The 23432-nt window shown below is 50.5% G+C and overlaps 40 non-coding genes across 40 annotated transcripts; all 40 read left to right on the top strand.

Annotated features, from left to right (window-relative positions):
• Window positions 1-600: 600 nt before the first annotated feature.
• On the top strand, window positions 601-682 carry Trnas-uga (transfer RNA serine (anticodon UGA)). The gene has a single exon. It is a non-coding gene; the product is annotated as a tRNA-Ser (tRNA).
• A 611-nt stretch (window positions 683-1293) lies between these two features.
• On the top strand, window positions 1294-1366 carry Trnaf-gaa (transfer RNA phenylalanine (anticodon GAA)). The gene has a single exon. It is a non-coding gene; the product is annotated as a tRNA-Phe (tRNA).
• A 538-nt stretch (window positions 1367-1904) lies between these two features.
• Window positions 1905-1977, top strand: Trnak-uuu (transfer RNA lysine (anticodon UUU)). Its single transcript has one exon. It is a non-coding gene; the product is annotated as a tRNA-Lys (tRNA).
• Window positions 1978-2115: 138 nt separating this feature from the next.
• Window positions 2116-2197, top strand: Trnas-cga (transfer RNA serine (anticodon CGA)). The gene has a single exon. It is a non-coding gene; the product is annotated as a tRNA-Ser (tRNA).
• A 691-nt stretch (window positions 2198-2888) lies between these two features.
• On the top strand, window positions 2889-2970 carry Trnas-uga (transfer RNA serine (anticodon UGA)). Its single transcript has one exon. It is a non-coding gene; the product is annotated as a tRNA-Ser (tRNA).
• A 611-nt stretch (window positions 2971-3581) lies between these two features.
• Window positions 3582-3654, top strand: Trnaf-gaa (transfer RNA phenylalanine (anticodon GAA)). Its single transcript has one exon. It is a non-coding gene; the product is annotated as a tRNA-Phe (tRNA).
• Window positions 3655-4193: 539 nt separating this feature from the next.
• Window positions 4194-4266, top strand: Trnak-uuu (transfer RNA lysine (anticodon UUU)). The gene has a single exon. It is a non-coding gene; the product is annotated as a tRNA-Lys (tRNA).
• Window positions 4267-4404: 138 nt separating this feature from the next.
• On the top strand, window positions 4405-4486 carry Trnas-cga (transfer RNA serine (anticodon CGA)). Its single transcript has one exon. It is a non-coding gene; the product is annotated as a tRNA-Ser (tRNA).
• Window positions 4487-5177: 691 nt separating this feature from the next.
• Trnas-uga (transfer RNA serine (anticodon UGA)) lies at window positions 5178-5259 on the top strand. Its single transcript has one exon. It is a non-coding gene; the product is annotated as a tRNA-Ser (tRNA).
• Window positions 5260-5870: 611 nt separating this feature from the next.
• Window positions 5871-5943, top strand: Trnaf-gaa (transfer RNA phenylalanine (anticodon GAA)). The gene has a single exon. It is a non-coding gene; the product is annotated as a tRNA-Phe (tRNA).
• Window positions 5944-6482: 539 nt separating this feature from the next.
• Window positions 6483-6555, top strand: Trnak-uuu (transfer RNA lysine (anticodon UUU)). The gene has a single exon. It is a non-coding gene; the product is annotated as a tRNA-Lys (tRNA).
• Window positions 6556-6693: 138 nt separating this feature from the next.
• Window positions 6694-6775, top strand: Trnas-cga (transfer RNA serine (anticodon CGA)). Its single transcript has one exon. It is a non-coding gene; the product is annotated as a tRNA-Ser (tRNA).
• Window positions 6776-7465: 690 nt separating this feature from the next.
• Window positions 7466-7547, top strand: Trnas-uga (transfer RNA serine (anticodon UGA)). Its single transcript has one exon. It is a non-coding gene; the product is annotated as a tRNA-Ser (tRNA).
• A 611-nt stretch (window positions 7548-8158) lies between these two features.
• Window positions 8159-8231, top strand: Trnaf-gaa (transfer RNA phenylalanine (anticodon GAA)). The gene has a single exon. It is a non-coding gene; the product is annotated as a tRNA-Phe (tRNA).
• A 539-nt stretch (window positions 8232-8770) lies between these two features.
• Trnak-uuu (transfer RNA lysine (anticodon UUU)) lies at window positions 8771-8843 on the top strand. Its single transcript has one exon. It is a non-coding gene; the product is annotated as a tRNA-Lys (tRNA).
• Window positions 8844-8981: 138 nt separating this feature from the next.
• On the top strand, window positions 8982-9063 carry Trnas-cga (transfer RNA serine (anticodon CGA)). The gene has a single exon. It is a non-coding gene; the product is annotated as a tRNA-Ser (tRNA).
• Window positions 9064-9754: 691 nt separating this feature from the next.
• Trnas-uga (transfer RNA serine (anticodon UGA)) lies at window positions 9755-9836 on the top strand. Its single transcript has one exon. It is a non-coding gene; the product is annotated as a tRNA-Ser (tRNA).
• Window positions 9837-10447: 611 nt separating this feature from the next.
• Window positions 10448-10520, top strand: Trnaf-gaa (transfer RNA phenylalanine (anticodon GAA)). The gene has a single exon. It is a non-coding gene; the product is annotated as a tRNA-Phe (tRNA).
• Window positions 10521-11059: 539 nt separating this feature from the next.
• On the top strand, window positions 11060-11132 carry Trnak-uuu (transfer RNA lysine (anticodon UUU)). Its single transcript has one exon. It is a non-coding gene; the product is annotated as a tRNA-Lys (tRNA).
• A 138-nt stretch (window positions 11133-11270) lies between these two features.
• On the top strand, window positions 11271-11352 carry Trnas-cga (transfer RNA serine (anticodon CGA)). Its single transcript has one exon. It is a non-coding gene; the product is annotated as a tRNA-Ser (tRNA).
• Window positions 11353-12043: 691 nt separating this feature from the next.
• On the top strand, window positions 12044-12125 carry Trnas-uga (transfer RNA serine (anticodon UGA)). Its single transcript has one exon. It is a non-coding gene; the product is annotated as a tRNA-Ser (tRNA).
• A 611-nt stretch (window positions 12126-12736) lies between these two features.
• On the top strand, window positions 12737-12809 carry Trnaf-gaa (transfer RNA phenylalanine (anticodon GAA)). Its single transcript has one exon. It is a non-coding gene; the product is annotated as a tRNA-Phe (tRNA).
• A 539-nt stretch (window positions 12810-13348) lies between these two features.
• Trnak-uuu (transfer RNA lysine (anticodon UUU)) lies at window positions 13349-13421 on the top strand. The gene has a single exon. It is a non-coding gene; the product is annotated as a tRNA-Lys (tRNA).
• Window positions 13422-13559: 138 nt separating this feature from the next.
• Window positions 13560-13641, top strand: Trnas-cga (transfer RNA serine (anticodon CGA)). Its single transcript has one exon. It is a non-coding gene; the product is annotated as a tRNA-Ser (tRNA).
• A 691-nt stretch (window positions 13642-14332) lies between these two features.
• Window positions 14333-14414, top strand: Trnas-uga (transfer RNA serine (anticodon UGA)). Its single transcript has one exon. It is a non-coding gene; the product is annotated as a tRNA-Ser (tRNA).
• Window positions 14415-15025: 611 nt separating this feature from the next.
• Window positions 15026-15098, top strand: Trnaf-gaa (transfer RNA phenylalanine (anticodon GAA)). Its single transcript has one exon. It is a non-coding gene; the product is annotated as a tRNA-Phe (tRNA).
• Window positions 15099-15637: 539 nt separating this feature from the next.
• Trnak-uuu (transfer RNA lysine (anticodon UUU)) lies at window positions 15638-15710 on the top strand. The gene has a single exon. It is a non-coding gene; the product is annotated as a tRNA-Lys (tRNA).
• A 138-nt stretch (window positions 15711-15848) lies between these two features.
• Trnas-cga (transfer RNA serine (anticodon CGA)) lies at window positions 15849-15930 on the top strand. Its single transcript has one exon. It is a non-coding gene; the product is annotated as a tRNA-Ser (tRNA).
• Window positions 15931-16621: 691 nt separating this feature from the next.
• On the top strand, window positions 16622-16703 carry Trnas-uga (transfer RNA serine (anticodon UGA)). Its single transcript has one exon. It is a non-coding gene; the product is annotated as a tRNA-Ser (tRNA).
• A 611-nt stretch (window positions 16704-17314) lies between these two features.
• Trnaf-gaa (transfer RNA phenylalanine (anticodon GAA)) lies at window positions 17315-17387 on the top strand. The gene has a single exon. It is a non-coding gene; the product is annotated as a tRNA-Phe (tRNA).
• Window positions 17388-17926: 539 nt separating this feature from the next.
• On the top strand, window positions 17927-17999 carry Trnak-uuu (transfer RNA lysine (anticodon UUU)). The gene has a single exon. It is a non-coding gene; the product is annotated as a tRNA-Lys (tRNA).
• A 138-nt stretch (window positions 18000-18137) lies between these two features.
• Trnas-cga (transfer RNA serine (anticodon CGA)) lies at window positions 18138-18219 on the top strand. Its single transcript has one exon. It is a non-coding gene; the product is annotated as a tRNA-Ser (tRNA).
• A 691-nt stretch (window positions 18220-18910) lies between these two features.
• On the top strand, window positions 18911-18992 carry Trnas-uga (transfer RNA serine (anticodon UGA)). The gene has a single exon. It is a non-coding gene; the product is annotated as a tRNA-Ser (tRNA).
• Window positions 18993-19603: 611 nt separating this feature from the next.
• Window positions 19604-19676, top strand: Trnaf-gaa (transfer RNA phenylalanine (anticodon GAA)). Its single transcript has one exon. It is a non-coding gene; the product is annotated as a tRNA-Phe (tRNA).
• Window positions 19677-20215: 539 nt separating this feature from the next.
• Trnak-uuu (transfer RNA lysine (anticodon UUU)) lies at window positions 20216-20288 on the top strand. The gene has a single exon. It is a non-coding gene; the product is annotated as a tRNA-Lys (tRNA).
• A 138-nt stretch (window positions 20289-20426) lies between these two features.
• Window positions 20427-20508, top strand: Trnas-cga (transfer RNA serine (anticodon CGA)). The gene has a single exon. It is a non-coding gene; the product is annotated as a tRNA-Ser (tRNA).
• Window positions 20509-21199: 691 nt separating this feature from the next.
• On the top strand, window positions 21200-21281 carry Trnas-uga (transfer RNA serine (anticodon UGA)). Its single transcript has one exon. It is a non-coding gene; the product is annotated as a tRNA-Ser (tRNA).
• Window positions 21282-21892: 611 nt separating this feature from the next.
• Trnaf-gaa (transfer RNA phenylalanine (anticodon GAA)) lies at window positions 21893-21965 on the top strand. Its single transcript has one exon. It is a non-coding gene; the product is annotated as a tRNA-Phe (tRNA).
• A 539-nt stretch (window positions 21966-22504) lies between these two features.
• Trnak-uuu (transfer RNA lysine (anticodon UUU)) lies at window positions 22505-22577 on the top strand. Its single transcript has one exon. It is a non-coding gene; the product is annotated as a tRNA-Lys (tRNA).
• A 138-nt stretch (window positions 22578-22715) lies between these two features.
• On the top strand, window positions 22716-22797 carry Trnas-cga (transfer RNA serine (anticodon CGA)). The gene has a single exon. It is a non-coding gene; the product is annotated as a tRNA-Ser (tRNA).
• Window positions 22798-23432: the final 635 nt, after the last annotated feature.

Genomic DNA, 23432 nt, shown 5'->3' with positions numbered 1-23432 from the left:
AAGACGAAAGTTTCCGTTTAAGAATACTGAGTTTCGCGACGACCGCTGCTTACTGTGGCCATCGGTTCACCTCGCACTGACGCTGGGACTGCAGAAAGCCGTCGCTGAGATCGTGAGTACACAGATGTGCTCGAAAGTGTAGGACAGAGCGAACATTCATTTCTTTTTAAGAATCGCAATTCAATCATTCGAGTGCGGCAAAGGCAGTGGTGCAGCGTTTCTTTTCTTAAGATCTCGCAGCTGCTTGGAGGTATGTCCATCGTTTTAAGACGACACAAAACTAGCGTCAGCGGTGCGTCAGTGGGAAGTCGGTGAAGTCGCCATTGGAGCCATAAGCCAGTAATTACAACACGCGAATCACTCGCACACCATGTAGCATGCACCACAACGCTCGGCCGAGGGACCGGACAGCTCAGTCGGTAGAGCGCTAGACCTTCAACCAAAGGGTCCCGGGCTCAAACCCCCGCCAGGCGAAAATTAACACACTGTCGTAACGGCTAATGGAAACCCTACAGAAAAGAGTGACGCCACGCCGCTTTCTGCCATCAGATTGCTTCTAAAGACGGCGGTTCCACTTGTCGGGAGTCGCTTCTGCCACCGGCAGTCGTGGCCGAGTGGTTAAGGCGTCTGACTTGAAATCAGATTCCCTCTGGGAGCGTAGGTTCGAGTCCTGCCGACTGCGAAAATTTTCTCGCTCTCAAAAGATGGACGTTCAGCTGCATCCTAGCAGTTGCGTCACTACTAAACACGCGCGTCACCAGCAATGTGCAGTGTTATTTGATCCAGGGCGCAGCGTTACAGTCGCGCTCAGAAGCCGCAGCTCATCTCCTCGTCTCACAGCCGCCCACCGGGTGTTAGTACAAGTGTCGCCTCACTGGGCAGTGCAGATGTGTCCATCTTAGCTTGCAGACGATGACGTGTAGCAATTGATGAGCTAACGCAAGTCGAATGTTTTACCGTGTGTATCTCCTAGATACTGCCTCTCATACGGTGGAGAGGCTCACTCCTTCTTGTGTCTCGTTCTCTGCACACGAGTTGCCCCTGGCATCGATATAGCACGGGTTTTCTAGCGCCAGCGCGGCGTCACGTGAAGTCAGCGAAGTGAATATTACACGAGTCGAGTCGACATGTTTGCTTGTTACGATGATGGAAGCAGAAGAAATGTGTGTGGGACTTCACTGCATCGGCTGCTCGCCTTTCAGCGTCCCTGTGTCTTATCAGACGAAGGTGACTGTGAAATTGGCAACGAGGCAGAGGTTAACAAACACATGCAAACAGGAACGTTCAATGTCAGCCGAAATAGCTCAGTTGGGAGAGCGTTAGACTGAAGATCTAAAGGTCCCTGGTTCGATCCCGGGTTTCGGCACGTATTCGTTTTGATGCGACGCCAATGGAATGGCTCTGCGTTGGTGATAATGCAACTACCGCTGACAACAAAAATGACTCTCTCCTGTAGCTGTTCTGGTTGTCTAGTGCATGCCATAAGAGGAACTCACTAGACAACTAACTCCCTTAGAAGCAAAAGAATCAAAAAAGTCCTACCGACTGCGTTCCTTTTTCTGTGTCAGGTGGTGAAGAACGTTTTCAACGGAACCGTGAAACGAGCGAAAACGTGGGAAACATTGCATTCGAAATGCTTGCGAATTTTCCAATTGCCCAGTGAGTGTCGACAAAATATGTAAATTCTCTGCTCCAACGTATGAGACGCAACGACTCCTGCAATTTGTTGTTGCATCGTGTGTCAGCAGTCTTCGATAGTGTGTTACGAGCTTAGTGCGATAAGTCTGCAGACAGCATTTAGGCGACGTTTTATTAGTAACGGCCCATGCAGCGATTGCACAACAGTAAACGACATGAGTCAATGTATAGTTGTGCATCGTGAGAGGTATCACAGCGTCGTGTGAGCCCGGATAGCTCAGTCGGTAGAGCATTAGGCTTTTAACCTAAGGGTCCAGGGTTCAAGTCCCTGTCCGGGCGGAAATTTTAATACTTTGGTAGCGATTCGTCTGGTAGCGGTGGAAACGCTACGGAAAATAATGAAGCTACGCCGTTTTCTGACACCACAGTGCTTTAAACGGTAGCAGTTGCATGTGTCGGGACAACACCGCGCTACCAGCAGTCGTGGCCGAGTGGTTAAGGCGTCTGACTCGAAATCAGATTCCCTCTGGGAGCGTAGGTTCGAATCCTACCGGCTGCGTGCGATTTTGCGTAAAGAGGAGCAAAAATTTTCGCACACATGTGACATGCGTGGGCGAATGCGGGTGCAAACCAGTGACGCCATTCTCAACAAGACGAAAGTTTCCGTTTAAGAATACTGAGTTTCGCGACGACCGCTGCTTACTGTGGCCATCGGTTCACCTCGCACTGACGCTGGGACTGCAGAAAGCCGTCGCTGAGATCGTGAGTACACAGATGTGCTCGAAAGTGTAGGACAGAGCGAACATTCATTTCTTTTTAAGAATCGCAATTCAATCATTCGAGTGCGGCAAAGGCAGTGGTGCAGCGTTTCTTTTCTTAAGATCTCGCAGCTGCTTGGAGGTATGTCCATCGTTTTAAGACGACACAAAACTAGCGTCAGCGGTGCGTCAGTGGGAAGTCGGTGAAGTCGCCATTGGAGCCATAAGCCAGTAATTACAACACGCGAATCACTCGCACACCATGTAGCATGCACCACAACGCTCGGCCGAGGGACCGGACAGCTCAGTCGGTAGAGCGCTAGACCTTCAACCAAAGGGTCCCGGGCTCAAACCCCCGCCAGGCGAAAATTAACACACTGTCGTAACGGCTAATGGAAACCCTACAGAAAAGAGTGACGCCACGCCGCTTTCTGCCATCAGATTGCTTCTAAAGACGGCGGTTCCACTTGTCGGGAGTCGCTTCTGCCACCGGCAGTCGTGGCCGAGTGGTTAAGGCGTCTGACTTGAAATCAGATTCCCTCTGGGAGCGTAGGTTCGAGTCCTGCCGACTGCGAAAATTTTCTCGCTCTCAAAAGATGGACGTTCAGCTGCATCCTAGCAGTTGCGTCACTACTAAACACGCGCGTCACCAGCAATGTGCAGTGTTATTTGATCCAGGGCGCAGCGTTACAGTCGCGCTCAGAAGCCGCAGCTCATCTCCTCGTCTCACAGCCGCCCACCGGGTGTTAGTACAAGTGTCGCCTCACTGGGCAGTGCAGATGTGTCCATCTTAGCTTGCAGACGATGACGTGTAGCAATTGATGAGCTAACGCAAGTCGAATGTTTTACCGTGTGTATCTCCTAGATACTGCCTCTCATACGGTGGAGAGGCTCACTCCTTCTTGTGTCTCGTTCTCTGCACACGAGTTGCCCCTGGCATCGATATAGCACGGGTTTTCTAGCGCCAGCGCGGCGTCACGTGAAGTCAGCGAAGTGAATATTACACGAGTCGAGTCGACATGTTTGCTTGTTACGATGATGGAAGCAGAAGAAATGTGTGTGGGACTTCACTGCATCGGCTGCTCGCCTTTCAGCGTCCCTGTGTCTTATCAGACGAAGGTGACTGTGAAATTGGCAACGAGGCAGAGGTTAACAAACACATGCAAACAGGAACGTTCAATGTCAGCCGAAATAGCTCAGTTGGGAGAGCGTTAGACTGAAGATCTAAAGGTCCCTGGTTCGATCCCGGGTTTCGGCAGGTATTCGTTTTGATGCGACGCCAATGGAATGGCTCTGCGTTGGTGATAATGCAACTACCGCTGACAACAAAAATGACTCTCTCCTGTAGCTGTTCTGGTTGTCTAGTGCATGCCATAAGAGGAACTCACTAGACAACTAACTCCCTTAGAAGCAAAAGAATCAAAAAAGTCCTACCGACTGCGTTCCTTTTTCTGTGTCAGGTGGTGAAGAACGTTTTCAACGGAACCGTGAAACGAGCGAAAACGTGGGAAACATTGCATTCGAAATGCTTGCGAATTTTCCAATTGCCCAGTGAGTGTCGACAAAATATGTAAATTCTCTGCTCCAACGTATGAGACGCAACGACTCCTGCAATTTGTTGTTGCATCGTGTGTCAGCAGTCTTCGATAGTGTGTTACGAGCTTAGTGCGATAAGTCTGCAGACAGCATTTAGGCGACGTTTTATTAGTAACGGCCCCATGCAGCGATTGCACAACAGTAAACGACATGAGTCAATGTATAGTTGTGCATCGTGAGAGGTATCACAGCGTCGTGTGAGCCCGGATAGCTCAGTCGGTAGAGCATTAGGCTTTTAACCTAAGGGTCCAGGGTTCAAGTCCCTGTCCGGGCGGAAATTTTAATACTTTGGTAGCGATTCGTCTGGTAGCGGTGGAAACGCTACGGAAAATAATGAAGCTACGCCGTTTTCTGACACCACAGTGCTTTAAACGGTAGCAGTTGCATGTGTCGGGACAACACCGCGCTACCAGCAGTCGTGGCCGAGTGGTTAAGGCGTCTGACTCGAAATCAGATTCCCTCTGGGAGCGTAGGTTCGAATCCTACCGGCTGCGTGCGATTTTGCGTAAAGAGGAGCAAAAATTTTCGCACACATGTGACATGCGTGGGCGAATGCGGGTGCAAACCAGTGACGCCATTCTCAACAAGACGAAAGTTTCCGTTTAAGAATACTGAGTTTCGCGACGACCGCTGCTTACTGTGGCCATCGGTTCACCTCGCACTGACGCTGGGACTGCAGAAAGCCGTCGCTGAGATCGTGAGTACACAGATGTGCTCGAAAGTGTAGGACAGAGCGAACATTCATTTCTTTTTAAGAATCGCAATTCAATCATTCGAGTGCGGCAAAGGCAGTGGTGCAGCGTTTCTTTTCTTAAGATCTCGCAGCTGCTTGGAGGTATGTCCATCGTTTTAAGACGACACAAAACTAGCGTCAGCGGTGCGTCAGTGGGAAGTCGGTGAAGTCGCCATTGGAGCCATAAGCCAGTAATTACAACACGCGAATCACTCGCACACCATGTAGCATGCACCACAACGCTCGGCCGAGGGACCGGACAGCTCAGTCGGTAGAGCGCTAGACCTTCAACCAAAGGGTCCCGGGCTCAAACCCCCGCCAGGCGAAAATTAACACACTGTCGTAACGGCTAATGGAAACCCTACAGAAAAGAGTGACGCCACGCCGCTTTCTGCCATCAGATTGCTTCTAAAGACGGCGGTTCCACTTGTCGGGAGTCGCTTCTGCCACCGGCAGTCGTGGCCGAGTGGTTAAGGCGTCTGACTTGAAATCAGATTCCCTCTGGGAGCGTAGGTTCGAGTCCTGCCGACTGCGAAAATTTTCTCGCTCTCAAAAGATGGACGTTCAGCTGCATCCTAGCAGTTGCGTCACTACTAAACACGCGCGTCACCAGCAATGTGCAGTGTTATTTGATCCAGGGCGCAGCGTTACAGTCGCGCTCAGAAGCCGCAGCTCATCTCCTCGTCTCACAGCCGCCCACCGGGTGTTAGTACAAGTGTCGCCTCACTGGGCAGTGCAGATGTGTCCATCTTAGCTTGCAGACGATGACGTGTAGCAATTGATGAGCTAACGCAAGTCGAATGTTTTACCGTGTGTATCTCCTAGATACTGCCTCTCATACGGTGGAGAGGCTCACTCCTTCTTGTGTCTCGTTCTCTGCACACGAGTTGCCCCTGGCATCGATATAGCACGGGTTTTCTAGCGCCAGCGCGGCGTCACGTGAAGTCAGCGAAGTGAATATTACACGAGTCGAGTCGACATGTTTGCTTGTTACGATGATGGAAGCAGAAGAAATGTGTGTGGGACTTCACTGCATCGGCTGCTCGCCTTTCAGCGTCCCTGTGTCTTATCAGACGAAGGTGACTGTGAAATTGGCAACGAGGCAGAGGTTAACAAACACATGCAAACAGGAACGTTCAATGTCAGCCGAAATAGCTCAGTTGGGAGAGCGTTAGACTGAAGATCTAAAGGTCCCTGGTTCGATCCCGGGTTTCGGCAGGTATTCGTTTTGATGCGACGCCAATGGAATGGCTCTGCGTTGGTGATAATGCAACTACCGCTGACAACAAAAATGACTCTCTCCTGTAGCTGTTCTGGTTGTCTAGTGCATGCCATAAGAGGAACTCACTAGACAACTAACTCCCTTAGAAGCAAAAGAATCAAAAAAGTCCTACCGACTGCGTTCCTTTTTCTGTGTCAGGTGGTGAAGAACGTTTTCAACGGAACCGTGAAACGAGCGAAAACGTGGGAAACATTGCATTCGAAATGCTTGCGAATTTTCCAATTGCCCAGTGAGTGTCGACAAAATATGTAAATTCTCTGCTCCAACGTATGAGACGCAACGACTCCTGCAATTTGTTGTTGCATCGTGTGTCAGCAGTCTTCGATAGTGTGTTACGAGCTTAGTGCGATAAGTCTGCAGACAGCATTTAGGCGACGTTTTATTAGTAACGGCCCCATGCAGCGATTGCACAACAGTAAACGACATGAGTCAATGTATAGTTGTGCATCGTGAGAGGTATCACAGCGTCGTGTGAGCCCGGATAGCTCAGTCGGTAGAGCATTAGGCTTTTAACCTAAGGGTCCAGGGTTCAAGTCCCTGTCCGGGCGGAAATTTTAATACTTTGGTAGCGATTCGTCTGGTAGCGGTGGAAACGCTACGGAAAATAATGAAGCTACGCCGTTTTCTGACACCACAGTGCTTTAAACGGTAGCAGTTGCATGTGTCGGGACAACACCGCGCTACCAGCAGTCGTGGCCGAGTGGTTAAGGCGTCTGACTCGAAATCAGATTCCCTCTGGGAGCGTAGGTTCGAATCCTACCGGCTGCGTGCGATTTTGCGTAAAGAGGAGCAAAAATTTTCGCACACATGTGACATGCGTGGGCGAATGCGGGTGCAAACCAGTGACGCCATTCTCAACAAGACGAAAGTTTCCGTTTAAGAATACTGAGTTTCGCGACGACCGCTGCTTACTGTGGCCATCGGTTCACCTCGCACTGACGCTGGGACTGCAGAAAGCCGTCGCTGAGATCGTGAGTACACAGATGTGCTCGAAAGTGTAGGACAGAGCGAACATTCATTTCTTTTTAAGAATCGCAATTCAATCATTCGAGTGCGGCAAAGGCAGTGGTGCAGCGTTTCTTTTCTTAAGATCTCGCAGCTGCTTGGAGGTATGTCCATCGTTTTAAGACGACACAAAACTAGCGTCAGCGGTGCGTCAGTGGGAAGTCGGTGAAGTCGCCATTGGAGCCATAAGCCAGTAATTACAACACGCGAATCACTCGCACACCATGTAGCATGCACCACAACGCTCGGCCGAGGGACCGGACAGCTCAGTCGGTAGAGCGCTAGACCTTCAACCAAAGGGTCCCGGGCTCAAACCCCGCCAGGCGAAAATTAACACACTGTCGTAACGGCTAATGGAAACCCTACAGAAAAGAGTGACGCCACGCCGCTTTCTGCCATCAGATTGCTTCTAAAGACGGCGGTTCCACTTGTCGGGAGTCGCTTCTGCCACCGGCAGTCGTGGCCGAGTGGTTAAGGCGTCTGACTTGAAATCAGATTCCCTCTGGGAGCGTAGGTTCGAGTCCTGCCGACTGCGAAAATTTTCTCGCTCTCAAAAGATGGACGTTCAGCTGCATCCTAGCAGTTGCGTCACTACTAAACACGCGCGTCACCAGCAATGTGCAGTGTTATTTGATCCAGGGCGCAGCGTTACAGTCGCGCTCAGAAGCCGCAGCTCATCTCCTCGTCTCACAGCCGCCCACCGGGTGTTAGTACAAGTGTCGCCTCACTGGGCAGTGCAGATGTGTCCATCTTAGCTTGCAGACGATGACGTGTAGCAATTGATGAGCTAACGCAAGTCGAATGTTTTACCGTGTGTATCTCCTAGATACTGCCTCTCATACGGTGGAGAGGCTCACTCCTTCTTGTGTCTCGTTCTCTGCACACGAGTTGCCCCTGGCATCGATATAGCACGGGTTTTCTAGCGCCAGCGCGGCGTCACGTGAAGTCAGCGAAGTGAATATTACACGAGTCGAGTCGACATGTTTGCTTGTTACGATGATGGAAGCAGAAGAAATGTGTGTGGGACTTCACTGCATCGGCTGCTCGCCTTTCAGCGTCCCTGTGTCTTATCAGACGAAGGTGACTGTGAAATTGGCAACGAGGCAGAGGTTAACAAACACATGCAAACAGGAACGTTCAATGTCAGCCGAAATAGCTCAGTTGGGAGAGCGTTAGACTGAAGATCTAAAGGTCCCTGGTTCGATCCCGGGTTTCGGCACGTATTCGTTTTGATGCGACGCCAATGGAATGGCTCTGCGTTGGTGATAATGCAACTACCGCTGACAACAAAAATGACTCTCTCCTGTAGCTGTTCTGGTTGTCTAGTGCATGCCATAAGAGGAACTCACTAGACAACTAACTCCCTTAGAAGCAAAAGAATCAAAAAAGTCCTACCGACTGCGTTCCTTTTTCTGTGTCAGGTGGTGAAGAACGTTTTCAACGGAACCGTGAAACGAGCGAAAACGTGGGAAACATTGCATTCGAAATGCTTGCGAATTTTCCAATTGCCCAGTGAGTGTCGACAAAATATGTAAATTCTCTGCTCCAACGTATGAGACGCAACGACTCCTGCAATTTGTTGTTGCATCGTGTGTCAGCAGTCTTCGATAGTGTGTTACGAGCTTAGTGCGATAAGTCTGCAGACAGCATTTAGGCGACGTTTTATTAGTAACGGCCCCATGCAGCGATTGCACAACAGTAAACGACATGAGTCAATGTATAGTTGTGCATCGTGAGAGGTATCACAGCGTCGTGTGAGCCCGGATAGCTCAGTCGGTAGAGCATTAGGCTTTTAACCTAAGGGTCCAGGGTTCAAGTCCCTGTCCGGGCGGAAATTTTAATACTTTGGTAGCGATTCGTCTGGTAGCGGTGGAAACGCTACGGAAAATAATGAAGCTACGCCGTTTTCTGACACCACAGTGCTTTAAACGGTAGCAGTTGCATGTGTCGGGACAACACCGCGCTACCAGCAGTCGTGGCCGAGTGGTTAAGGCGTCTGACTCGAAATCAGATTCCCTCTGGGAGCGTAGGTTCGAATCCTACCGGCTGCGTGCGATTTTGCGTAAAGAGGAGCAAAAATTTTCGCACACATGTGACATGCGTGGGCGAATGCGGGTGCAAACCAGTGACGCCATTCTCAACAAGACGAAAGTTTCCGTTTAAGAATACTGAGTTTCGCGACGACCGCTGCTTACTGTGGCCATCGGTTCACCTCGCACTGACGCTGGGACTGCAGAAAGCCGTCGCTGAGATCGTGAGTACACAGATGTGCTCGAAAGTGTAGGACAGAGCGAACATTCATTTCTTTTTAAGAATCGCAATTCAATCATTCGAGTGCGGCAAAGGCAGTGGTGCAGCGTTTCTTTTCTTAAGATCTCGCAGCTGCTTGGAGGTATGTCCATCGTTTTAAGACGACACAAAACTAGCGTCAGCGGTGCGTCAGTGGGAAGTCGGTGAAGTCGCCATTGGAGCCATAAGCCAGTAATTACAACACGCGAATCACTCGCACACCATGTAGCATGCACCACAACGCTCGGCCGAGGGACCGGACAGCTCAGTCGGTAGAGCGCTAGACCTTCAACCAAAGGGTCCCGGGCTCAAACCCCCGCCAGGCGAAAATTAACACACTGTCGTAACGGCTAATGGAAACCCTACAGAAAAGAGTGACGCCACGCCGCTTTCTGCCATCAGATTGCTTCTAAAGACGGCGGTTCCACTTGTCGGGAGTCGCTTCTGCCACCGGCAGTCGTGGCCGAGTGGTTAAGGCGTCTGACTTGAAATCAGATTCCCTCTGGGAGCGTAGGTTCGAGTCCTGCCGACTGCGAAAATTTTCTCGCTCTCAAAAGATGGACGTTCAGCTGCATCCTAGCAGTTGCGTCACTACTAAACACGCGCGTCACCAGCAATGTGCAGTGTTATTTGATCCAGGGCGCAGCGTTACAGTCGCGCTCAGAAGCCGCAGCTCATCTCCTCGTCTCACAGCCGCCCACCGGGTGTTAGTACAAGTGTCGCCTCACTGGGCAGTGCAGATGTGTCCATCTTAGCTTGCAGACGATGACGTGTAGCAATTGATGAGCTAACGCAAGTCGAATGTTTTACCGTGTGTATCTCCTAGATACTGCCTCTCATACGGTGGAGAGGCTCACTCCTTCTTGTGTCTCGTTCTCTGCACACGAGTTGCCCCTGGCATCGATATAGCACGGGTTTTCTAGCGCCAGCGCGGCGTCACGTGAAGTCAGCGAAGTGAATATTACACGAGTCGAGTCGACATGTTTGCTTGTTACGATGATGGAAGCAGAAGAAATGTGTGTGGGACTTCACTGCATCGGCTGCTCGCCTTTCAGCGTCCCTGTGTCTTATCAGACGAAGGTGACTGTGAAATTGGCAACGAGGCAGAGGTTAACAAACACATGCAAACAGGAACGTTCAATGTCAGCCGAAATAGCTCAGTTGGGAGAGCGTTAGACTGAAGATCTAAAGGTCCCTGGTTCGATCCCGGGTTTCGGCACGTATTCGTTTTGATGCGACGCCAATGGAATGGCTCTGCGTTGGTGATAATGCAACTACCGCTGACAACAAAAATGACTCTCTCCTGTAGCTGTTCTGGTTGTCTAGTGCATGCCATAAGAGGAACTCACTAGACAACTAACTCCCTTAGAAGCAAAAGAATCAAAAAAGTCCTACCGACTGCGTTCCTTTTTCTGTGTCAGGTGGTGAAGAACGTTTTCAACGGAACCGTGAAACGAGCGAAAACGTGGGAAACATTGCATTCGAAATGCTTGCGAATTTTCCAATTGCCCAGTGAGTGTCGACAAAATATGTAAATTCTCTGCTCCAACGTATGAGACGCAACGACTCCTGCAATTTGTTGTTGCATCGTGTGTCAGCAGTCTTCGATAGTGTGTTACGAGCTTAGTGCGATAAGTCTGCAGACAGCATTTAGGCGACGTTTTATTAGTAACGGCCCCATGCAGCGATTGCACAACAGTAAACGACATGAGTCAATGTATAGTTGTGCATCGTGAGAGGTATCACAGCGTCGTGTGAGCCCGGATAGCTCAGTCGGTAGAGCATTAGGCTTTTAACCTAAGGGTCCAGGGTTCAAGTCCCTGTCCGGGCGGAAATTTTAATACTTTGGTAGCGATTCGTCTGGTAGCGGTGGAAACGCTACGGAAAATAATGAAGCTACGCCGTTTTCTGACACCACAGTGCTTTAAACGGTAGCAGTTGCATGTGTCGGGACAACACCGCGCTACCAGCAGTCGTGGCCGAGTGGTTAAGGCGTCTGACTCGAAATCAGATTCCCTCTGGGAGCGTAGGTTCGAATCCTACCGGCTGCGTGCGATTTTGCGTAAAGAGGAGCAAAAATTTTCGCACACATGTGACATGCGTGGGCGAATGCGGGTGCAAACCAGTGACGCCATTCTCAACAAGACGAAAGTTTCCGTTTAAGAATACTGAGTTTCGCGACGACCGCTGCTTACTGTGGCCATCGGTTCACCTCGCACTGACGCTGGGACTGCAGAAAGCCGTCGCTGAGATCGTGAGTACACAGATGTGCTCGAAAGTGTAGGACAGAGCGAACATTCATTTCTTTTTAAGAATCGCAATTCAATCATTCGAGTGCGGCAAAGGCAGTGGTGCAGCGTTTCTTTTCTTAAGATCTCGCAGCTGCTTGGAGGTATGTCCATCGTTTTAAGACGACACAAAACTAGCGTCAGCGGTGCGTCAGTGGGAAGTCGGTGAAGTCGCCATTGGAGCCATAAGCCAGTAATTACAACACGCGAATCACTCGCACACCATGTAGCATGCACCACAACGCTCGGCCGAGGGACCGGACAGCTCAGTCGGTAGAGCGCTAGACCTTCAACCAAAGGGTCCCGGGCTCAAACCCCCGCCAGGCGAAAATTAACACACTGTCGTAACGGCTAATGGAAACCCTACAGAAAAGAGTGACGCCACGCCGCTTTCTGCCATCAGATTGCTTCTAAAGACGGCGGTTCCACTTGTCGGGAGTCGCTTCTGCCACCGGCAGTCGTGGCCGAGTGGTTAAGGCGTCTGACTTGAAATCAGATTCCCTCTGGGAGCGTAGGTTCGAGTCCTGCCGACTGCGAAAATTTTCTCGCTCTCAAAAGATGGACGTTCAGCTGCATCCTAGCAGTTGCGTCACTACTAAACACGCGCGTCACCAGCAATGTGCAGTGTTATTTGATCCAGGGCGCAGCGTTACAGTCGCGCTCAGAAGCCGCAGCTCATCTCCTCGTCTCACAGCCGCCCACCGGGTGTTAGTACAAGTGTCGCCTCACTGGGCAGTGCAGATGTGTCCATCTTAGCTTGCAGACGATGACGTGTAGCAATTGATGAGCTAACGCAAGTCGAATGTTTTACCGTGTGTATCTCCTAGATACTGCCTCTCATACGGTGGAGAGGCTCACTCCTTCTTGTGTCTCGTTCTCTGCACACGAGTTGCCCCTGGCATCGATATAGCACGGGTTTTCTAGCGCCAGCGCGGCGTCACGTGAAGTCAGCGAAGTGAATATTACACGAGTCGAGTCGACATGTTTGCTTGTTACGATGATGGAAGCAGAAGAAATGTGTGTGGGACTTCACTGCATCGGCTGCTCGCCTTTCAGCGTCCCTGTGTCTTATCAGACGAAGGTGACTGTGAAATTGGCAACGAGGCAGAGGTTAACAAACACATGCAAACAGGAACGTTCAATGTCAGCCGAAATAGCTCAGTTGGGAGAGCGTTAGACTGAAGATCTAAAGGTCCCTGGTTCGATCCCGGGTTTCGGCACGTATTCGTTTTGATGCGACGCCAATGGAATGGCTCTGCGTTGGTGATAATGCAACTACCGCTGACAACAAAAATGACTCTCTCCTGTAGCTGTTCTGGTTGTCTAGTGCATGCCATAAGAGGAACTCACTAGACAACTAACTCCCTTAGAAGCAAAAGAATCAAAAAAGTCCTACCGACTGCGTTCCTTTTTCTGTGTCAGGTGGTGAAGAACGTTTTCAACGGAACCGTGAAACGAGCGAAAACGTGGGAAACATTGCATTCGAAATGCTTGCGAATTTTCCAATTGCCCAGTGAGTGTCGACAAAATATGTAAATTCTCTGCTCCAACGTATGAGACGCAACGACTCCTGCAATTTGTTGTTGCATCGTGTGTCAGCAGTCTTCGATAGTGTGTTACGAGCTTAGTGCGATAAGTCTGCAGACAGCATTTAGGCGACGTTTTATTAGTAACGGCCCCATGCAGCGATTGCACAACAGTAAACGACATGAGTCAATGTATAGTTGTGCATCGTGAGAGGTATCACAGCGTCGTGTGAGCCCGGATAGCTCAGTCGGTAGAGCATTAGGCTTTTAACCTAAGGGTCCAGGGTTCAAGTCCCTGTCCGGGCGGAAATTTTAATACTTTGGTAGCGATTCGTCTGGTAGCGGTGGAAACGCTACGGAAAATAATGAAGCTACGCCGTTTTCTGACACCACAGTGCTTTAAACGGTAGCAGTTGCATGTGTCGGGACAACACCGCGCTACCAGCAGTCGTGGCCGAGTGGTTAAGGCGTCTGACTCGAAATCAGATTCCCTCTGGGAGCGTAGGTTCGAATCCTACCGGCTGCGTGCGATTTTGCGTAAAGAGGAGCAAAAATTTTCGCACACATGTGACATGCGTGGGCGAATGCGGGTGCAAACCAGTGACGCCATTCTCAACAAGACGAAAGTTTCCGTTTAAGAATACTGAGTTTCGCGACGACCGCTGCTTACTGTGGCCATCGGTTCACCTCGCACTGACGCTGGGACTGCAGAAAGCCGTCGCTGAGATCGTGAGTACACAGATGTGCTCGAAAGTGTAGGACAGAGCGAACATTCATTTCTTTTTAAGAATCGCAATTCAATCATTCGAGTGCGGCAAAGGCAGTGGTGCAGCGTTTCTTTTCTTAAGATCTCGCAGCTGCTTGGAGGTATGTCCATCGTTTTAAGACGACACAAAACTAGCGTCAGCGGTGCGTCAGTGGGAAGTCGGTGAAGTCGCCATTGGAGCCATAAGCCAGTAATTACAACACGCGAATCACTCGCACACCATGTAGCATGCACCACAACGCTCGGCCGAGGGACCGGACAGCTCAGTCGGTAGAGCGCTAGACCTTCAACCAAAGGGTCCCGGGCTCAAACCCCCGCCAGGCGAAAATTAACACACTGTCGTAACGGCTAATGGAAACCCTACAGAAAAGAGTGACGCCACGCCGCTTTCTGCCATCAGATTGCTTCTAAAGACGGCGGTTCCACTTGTCGGGAGTCGCTTCTGCCACCGGCAGTCGTGGCCGAGTGGTTAAGGCGTCTGACTTGAAATCAGATTCCCTCTGGGAGCGTAGGTTCGAGTCCTGCCGACTGCGAAAATTTTCTCGCTCTCAAAAGATGGACGTTCAGCTGCATCCTAGCAGTTGCGTCACTACTAAACACGCGCGTCACCAGCAATGTGCAGTGTTATTTGATCCAGGGCGCAGCGTTACAGTCGCGCTCAGAAGCCGCAGCTCATCTCCTCGTCTCACAGCCGCCCACCGGGTGTTAGTACAAGTGTCGCCTCACTGGGCAGTGCAGATGTGTCCATCTTAGCTTGCAGACGATGACGTGTAGCAATTGATGAGCTAACGCAAGTCGAATGTTTTACCGTGTGTATCTCCTAGATACTGCCTCTCATACGGTGGAGAGGCTCACTCCTTCTTGTGTCTCGTTCTCTGCACACGAGTTGCCCCTGGCATCGATATAGCACGGGTTTTCTAGCGCCAGCGCGGCGTCACGTGAAGTCAGCGAAGTGAATATTACACGAGTCGAGTCGACATGTTTGCTTGTTACGATGATGGAAGCAGAAGAAATGTGTGTGGGACTTCACTGCATCGGCTGCTCGCCTTTCAGCGTCCCTGTGTCTTATCAGACGAAGGTGACTGTGAAATTGGCAACGAGGCAGAGGTTAACAAACACATGCAAACAGGAACGTTCAATGTCAGCCGAAATAGCTCAGTTGGGAGAGCGTTAGACTGAAGATCTAAAGGTCCCTGGTTCGATCCCGGGTTTCGGCAGGTATTCGTTTTGATGCGACGCCAATGGAATGGCTCTGCGTTGGTGATAATGCAACTACCGCTGACAACAAAAATGACTCTCTCCTGTAGCTGTTCTGGTTGTCTAGTGCATGCCATAAGAGGAACTCACTAGACAACTAACTCCCTTAGAAGCAAAAGAATCAAAAAAGTCCTACCGACTGCGTTCCTTTTTCTGTGTCAGGTGGTGAAGAACGTTTTCAACGGAACCGTGAAACGAGCGAAAACGTGGGAAACATTGCATTCGAAATGCTTGCGAATTTTCCAATTGCCCAGTGAGTGTCGACAAAATATGTAAATTCTCTGCTCCAACGTATGAGACGCAACGACTCCTGCAATTTGTTGTTGCATCGTGTGTCAGCAGTCTTCGATAGTGTGTTACGAGCTTAGTGCGATAAGTCTGCAGACAGCATTTAGGCGACGTTTTATTAGTAACGGCCCCATGCAGCGATTGCACAACAGTAAACGACATGAGTCAATGTATAGTTGTGCATCGTGAGAGGTATCACAGCGTCGTGTGAGCCCGGATAGCTCAGTCGGTAGAGCATTAGGCTTTTAACCTAAGGGTCCAGGGTTCAAGTCCCTGTCCGGGCGGAAATTTTAATACTTTGGTAGCGATTCGTCTGGTAGCGGTGGAAACGCTACGGAAAATAATGAAGCTACGCCGTTTTCTGACACCACAGTGCTTTAAACGGTAGCAGTTGCATGTGTCGGGACAACACCGCGCTACCAGCAGTCGTGGCCGAGTGGTTAAGGCGTCTGACTCGAAATCAGATTCCCTCTGGGAGCGTAGGTTCGAATCCTACCGGCTGCGTGCGATTTTGCGTAAAGAGGAGCAAAAATTTTCGCACACATGTGACATGCGTGGGCGAATGCGGGTGCAAACCAGTGACGCCATTCTCAACAAGACGAAAGTTTCCGTTTAAGAATACTGAGTTTCGCGACGACCGCTGCTTACTGTGGCCATCGGTTCACCTCGCACTGACGCTGGGACTGCAGAAAGCCGTCGCTGAGATCGTGAGTACACAGATGTGCTCGAAAGTGTAGGACAGAGCGAACATTCATTTCTTTTTAAGAATCGCAATTCAATCATTCGAGTGCGGCAAAGGCAGTGGTGCAGCGTTTCTTTTCTTAAGATCTCGCAGCTGCTTGGAGGTATGTCCATCGTTTTAAGACGACACAAAACTAGCGTCAGCGGTGCGTCAGTGGGAAGTCGGTGAAGTCGCCATTGGAGCCATAAGCCAGTAATTACAACACGCGAATCACTCGCACACCATGTAGCATGCACCACAACGCTCGGCCGAGGGACCGGACAGCTCAGTCGGTAGAGCGCTAGACCTTCAACCAAAGGGTCCCGGGCTCAAACCCCCGCCAGGCGAAAATTAACACACTGTCGTAACGGCTAATGGAAACCCTACAGAAAAGAGTGACGCCACGCCGCTTTCTGCCATCAGATTGCTTCTAAAGACGGCGGTTCCACTTGTCGGGAGTCGCTTCTGCCACCGGCAGTCGTGGCCGAGTGGTTAAGGCGTCTGACTTGAAATCAGATTCCCTCTGGGAGCGTAGGTTCGAGTCCTGCCGACTGCGAAAATTTTCTCGCTCTCAAAAGATGGACGTTCAGCTGCATCCTAGCAGTTGCGTCACTACTAAACACGCGCGTCACCAGCAATGTGCAGTGTTATTTGATCCAGGGCGCAGCGTTACAGTCGCGCTCAGAAGCCGCAGCTCATCTCCTCGTCTCACAGCCGCCCACCGGGTGTTAGTACAAGTGTCGCCTCACTGGGCAGTGCAGATGTGTCCATCTTAGCTTGCAGACGATGACGTGTAGCAATTGATGAGCTAACGCAAGTCGAATGTTTTACCGTGTGTATCTCCTAGATACTGCCTCTCATACGGTGGAGAGGCTCACTCCTTCTTGTGTCTCGTTCTCTGCACACGAGTTGCCCCTGGCATCGATATAGCACGGGTTTTCTAGCGCCAGCGCGGCGTCACGTGAAGTCAGCGAAGTGAATATTACACGAGTCGAGTCGACATGTTTGCTTGTTACGATGATGGAAGCAGAAGAAATGTGTGTGGGACTTCACTGCATCGGCTGCTCGCCTTTCAGCGTCCCTGTGTCTTATCAGACGAAGGTGACTGTGAAATTGGCAACGAGGCAGAGGTTAACAAACACATGCAAACAGGAACGTTCAATGTCAGCCGAAATAGCTCAGTTGGGAGAGCGTTAGACTGAAGATCTAAAGGTCCCTGGTTCGATCCCGGGTTTCGGCAGGTATTCGTTTTGATGCGACGCCAATGGAATGGCTCTGCGTTGGTGATAATGCAACTACCGCTGACAACAAAAATGACTCTCTCCTGTAGCTGTTCTGGTTGTCTAGTGCATGCCATAAGAGGAACTCACTAGACAACTAACTCCCTTAGAAGCAAAAGAATCAAAAAAGTCCTACCGACTGCGTTCCTTTTTCTGTGTCAGGTGGTGAAGAACGTTTTCAACGGAACCGTGAAACGAGCGAAAACGTGGGAAACATTGCATTCGAAATGCTTGCGAATTTTCCAATTGCCCAGTGAGTGTCGACAAAATATGTAAATTCTCTGCTCCAACGTATGAGACGCAACGACTCCTGCAATTTGTTGTTGCATCGTGTGTCAGCAGTCTTCGATAGTGTGTTACGAGCTTAGTGCGATAAGTCTGCAGACAGCATTTAGGCGACGTTTTATTAGTAACGGCCCCATGCAGCGATTGCACAACAGTAAACGACATGAGTCAATGTATAGTTGTGCATCGTGAGAGGTATCACAGCGTCGTGTGAGCCCGGATAGCTCAGTCGGTAGAGCATTAGGCTTTTAACCTAAGGGTCCAGGGTTCAAGTCCCTGTCCGGGCGGAAATTTTAATACTTTGGTAGCGATTCGTCTGGTAGCGGTGGAAACGCTACGGAAAATAATGAAGCTACGCCGTTTTCTGACACCACAGTGCTTTAAACGGTAGCAGTTGCATGTGTCGGGACAACACCGCGCTACCAGCAGTCGTGGCCGAGTGGTTAAGGCGTCTGACTCGAAATCAGATTCCCTCTGGGAGCGTAGGTTCGAATCCTACCGGCTGCGTGCGATTTTGCGTAAAGAGGAGCAAAAATTTTCGCACACATGTGACATGCGTGGGCGAATGCGGGTGCAAACCAGTGACGCCATTCTCAACAAGACGAAAGTTTCCGTTTAAGAATACTGAGTTTCGCGACGACCGCTGCTTACTGTGGCCATCGGTTCACCTCGCACTGACGCTGGGACTGCAGAAAGCCGTCGCTGAGATCGTGAGTACACAGATGTGCTCGAAAGTGTAGGACAGAGCGAACATTCATTTCTTTTTAAGAATCGCAATTCAATCATTCGAGTGCGGCAAAGGCAGTGGTGCAGCGTTTCTTTTCTTAAGATCTCGCAGCTGCTTGGAGGTATGTCCATCGTTTTAAGACGACACAAAACTAGCGTCAGCGGTGCGTCAGTGGGAAGTCGGTGAAGTCGCCATTGGAGCCATAAGCCAGTAATTACAACACGCGAATCACTCGCACACCATGTAGCATGCACCACAACGCTCGGCCGAGGGACCGGACAGCTCAGTCGGTAGAGCGCTAGACCTTCAACCAAAGGGTCCCGGGCTCAAACCCCCGCCAGGCGAAAATTAACACACTGTCGTAACGGCTAATGGAAACCCTACAGAAAAGAGTGACGCCACGCCGCTTTCTGCCATCAGATTGCTTCTAAAGACGGCGGTTCCACTTGTCGGGAGTCGCTTCTGCCACCGGCAGTCGTGGCCGAGTGGTTAAGGCGTCTGACTTGAAATCAGATTCCCTCTGGGAGCGTAGGTTCGAGTCCTGCCGACTGCGAAAATTTTCTCGCTCTCAAAAGATGGACGTTCAGCTGCATCCTAGCAGTTGCGTCACTACTAAACACGCGCGTCACCAGCAATGTGCAGTGTTATTTGATCCAGGGCGCAGCGTTACAGTCGCGCTCAGAAGCCGCAGCTCATCTCCTCGTCTCACAGCCGCCCACCGGGTGTTAGTACAAGTGTCGCCTCACTGGGCAGTGCAGATGTGTCCATCTTAGCTTGCAGACGATGACGTGTAGCAATTGATGAGCTAACGCAAGTCGAATGTTTTACCGTGTGTATCTCCTAGATACTGCCTCTCATACGGTGGAGAGGCTCACTCCTTCTTGTGTCTCGTTCTCTGCACACGAGTTGCCCCTGGCATCGATATAGCACGGGTTTTCTAGCGCCAGCGCGGCGTCACGTGAAGTCAGCGAAGTGAATATTACACGAGTCGAGTCGACATGTTTGCTTGTTACGATGATGGAAGCAGAAGAAATGTGTGTGGGACTTCACTGCATCGGCTGCTCGCCTTTCAGCGTCCCTGTGTCTTATCAGACGAAGGTGACTGTGAAATTGGCAACGAGGCAGAGGTTAACAAACACATGCAAACAGGAACGTTCAATGTCAGCCGAAATAGCTCAGTTGGGAGAGCGTTAGACTGAAGATCTAAAGGTCCCTGATTCGATCCCGGGTTTCGGCAGGTATTCGTTTTGATGCGACGCCAATGGAATGGCTCTGCGTTGGTGATAATGCAACTACCGCTGACAACAAAAATGACTCTCTCCTGTAGCTGTTCTGGTTGTCTAGTGCATGCCATAAGAGGAACTCACTAGACAACTAACTCCCTTAGAAGCAAAAGAATCAAAAAAGTCCTACCGACTGCGTTCCTTTTTCTGTGTCAGGTGGTGAAGAACGTTTTCAACGGAACCGTGAAACGAGCGAAAACGTGGGAAACATTGCATTCGAAATGCTTGCGAATTTTCCAATTGCCCAGTGAGTGTCGACAAAATATGTAAATTCTCTGCTCCAACGTATGAGACGCAACGACTCCTGCAATTTGTTGTTGCATCGTGTGTCAGCAGTCTTCGATAGTGTGTTACGAGCTTAGTGCGATAAGTCTGCAGACAGCATTTAGGCGACGTTTTATTAGTAACGGCCCCATGCAGCGATTGCACAACAGTAAACGACATGAGTCAATGTATAGTTGTGCATCGTGAGAGGTATCACAGCGTCGTGTGAGCCCGGATAGCTCAGTCGGTAGAGCATTAGGCTTTTAACCTAAGGGTCCAGGGTTCAAGTCCCTGTCCGGGCGGAAATTTTAATACTTTGGTAGCGATTCGTCTGGTAGCGGTGGAAACGCTACGGAAAATAATGAAGCTACGCCGTTTTCTGACACCACAGTGCTTTAAACGGTAGCAGTTGCATGTGTCGGGACAACACCGCGCTACCAGCAGTCGTGGCCGAGTGGTTAAGGCGTCTGACTCGAAATCAGATTCCCTCTGGGAGCGTAGGTTCGAATCCTACCGGCTGCGTGCGATTTTGCGTAAAGAGGAGCAAAAATTTTCGCACACATGTGACATGCGTGGGCGAATGCGGGTGCAAACCAGTGACGCCATTCTCAACAAGACGAAAGTTTCCGTTTAAGAATACTGAGTTTCGCGACGACCGCTGCTTACTGTGGCCATCGGTTCACCTCGCACTGACGCTGGGACTGCAGAAAGCCGTCGCTGAGATCGTGAGTACACAGATGTGCTCGAAAGTGTAGGACAGAGCGAACATTCATTTCTTTTTAAGAATCGCAATTCAATCATTCGAGTGCGGCAAAGGCAGTGGTGCAGCGTTTCTTTTCTTAAGATCTCGCAGCTGCTTGGAGGTATGTCCATCGTTTTAAGACGACACAAAACTAGCGTCAGCGGTGCGTCAGTGGGAAGTCGGTGAAGTCGCCATTGGAGCCATAAGCCAGTAATTACAACACGCGAATCACTCGCACACCATGTAGCATGCACCACAACGCTCGGCCGAGGGACCGGACAGCTCAGTCGGTAGAGCGCTAGACCTTCAACCAAAGGGTCCCGGGCTCAAACCCCCGCCAGGCGAAAATTAACACACTGTCGTAACGGCTAATGGAAACCCTACAGAAAAGAGTGACGCCACGCCGCTTTCTGCCATCAGATTGCTTCTAAAGACGGCGGTTCCACTTGTCGGGAGTCGCTTCTGCCACCGGCAGTCGTGGCCGAGTGGTTAAGGCGTCTGACTTGAAATCAGATTCCCTCTGGGAGCGTAGGTTCGAGTCCTGCCGACTGCGAAAATTTTCTCGCTCTCAAAAGATGGACGTTCAGCTGCATCCTAGCAGTTGCGTCACTACTAAACACGCGCGTCACCAGCAATGTGCAGTGTTATTTGATCCAGGGCGCAGCGTTACAGTCGCGCTCAGAAGCCGCAGCTCATCTCCTCGTCTCACAGCCGCCCACCGGGTGTTAGTACAAGTGTCGCCTCACTGGGCAGTGCAGATGTGTCCATCTTAGCTTGCAGACGATGACGTGTAGCAATTGATGAGCTAACGCAAGTCGAATGTTTTACCGTGTGTATCTCCTAGATACTGCCTCTCATACGGTGGAGAGGCTCACTCCTTCTTGTGTCTCGTTCTCTGCACACGAGTTGCCCCTGGCATCGATATAGCACGGGTTTTCTAGCGCCAGCGCGGCGTCACGTGAAGTCAGCGAAGTGAATATTACACGAGTCGAGTCGACATGTTTGCTTGTTACGATGATGGAAGCAGAAGAAATGTGTGTGGGACTTCACTGCATCGGCTGCTCGCCTTTCAGCGTCCCTGTGTCTTATCAGACGAAGGTGACTGTGAAATTGGCAACGAGGCAGAGGTTAACAAACACATGCAAACAGGAACGTTCAATGTCAGCCGAAATAGCTCAGTTGGGAGAGCGTTAGACTGAAGATCTAAAGGTCCCTGGTTCGATCCCGGGTTTCGGCAGGTATTCGTTTTGATGCGACGCCAATGGAATGGCTCTGCGTTGGTGATAATGCAACTACCGCTGACAACAAAAATGACTCTCTCCTGTAGCTGTTCTGGTTGTCTAGTGCATGCCATAAGAGGAACTCACTAGACAACTAACTCCCTTAGAAGCAAAAGAATCAAAAAAGTCCTACCGACTGCGTTCCTTTTTCTGTGTCAGGTGGTGAAGAACGTTTTCAACGGAACCGTGAAACGAGCGAAAACGTGGGAAACATTGCATTCGAAATGCTTGCGAATTTTCCAATTGCCCAGTGAGTGTCGACAAAATATGTAAATTCTCTGCTCCAACGTATGAGACGCAACGACTCCTGCAATTTGTTGTTGCATCGTGTGTCAGCAGTCTTCGATAGTGTGTTACGAGCTTAGTGCGATAAGTCTGCAGACAGCATTTAGGCGACGTTTTATTAGTAACGGCCCCATGCAGCGATTGCACAACAGTAAACGACATGAGTCAATGTATAGTTGTGCATCGTGAGAGGTATCACAGCGTCGTGTGAGCCCGGATAGCTCAGTCGGTAGAGCATTAGGCTTTTAACCTAAGGGTCCAGGGTTCAAGTCCCTGTCCGGGCGGAAATTTTAATACTTTGGTAGCGATTCGTCTGGTAGCGGTGGAAACGCTACGGAAAATAATGAAGCTACGCCGTTTTCTGACACCACAGTGCTTTAAACGGTAGCAGTTGCATGTGTCGGGACAACACCGCGCTACCAGCAGTCGTGGCCGAGTGGTTAAGGCGTCTGACTCGAAATCAGATTCCCTCTGGGAGCGTAGGTTCGAATCCTACCGGCTGCGTGCGATTTTGCGTAAAGAGGAGCAAAAATTTTCGCACACATGTGACATGCGTGGGCGAATGCGGGTGCAAACCAGTGACGCCATTCTCAACAAGACGAAAGTTTCCGTTTAAGAATACTGAGTTTCGCGACGACCGCTGCTTACTGTGGCCATCGGTTCACCTCGCACTGACGCTGGGACTGCAGAAAGCCGTCGCTGAGATCGTGAGTACACAGATGTGCTCGAAAGTGTAGGACAGAGCGAACATTCATTTCTTTTTAAGAATCGCAATTCAATCATTCGAGTGCGGCAAAGGCAGTGGTGCAGCGTTTCTTTTCTTAAGATCTCGCAGCTGCTTGGAGGTATGTCCATCGTTTTAAGACGACACAAAACTAGCGTCAGCGGTGCGTCAGTGGGAAGTCGGTGAAGTCGCCATTGGAGCCATAAGCCAGTAATTACAACACGCGAATCACTCGCACACCATGTAGCATGCACCACAACGCTCGGCCGAGGGACCGGACAGCTCAGTCGGTAGAGCGCTAGACCTTCAACCAAAGGGTCCCGGGCTCAAACCCCCGCCAGGCGAAAATTAACACACTGTCGTAACGGCTAATGGAAACCCTACAGAAAAGAGTGACGCCACGCCGCTTTCTGCC

The sequence above is a fragment of the Schistocerca serialis genome, unplaced genomic scaffold (assembly GCF_023864345.2).
Source record: "Schistocerca serialis cubense isolate TAMUIC-IGC-003099 unplaced genomic scaffold, iqSchSeri2.2 HiC_scaffold_345, whole genome shotgun sequence".
In the NCBI taxonomy this organism is placed as follows: Eukaryota; Metazoa; Arthropoda; class Insecta; order Orthoptera; family Acrididae; genus Schistocerca; species Schistocerca serialis.
Note: the sequence above shows the minus strand (reverse complement) of the source record. Positions and strands in the feature narration are given on the sequence as shown.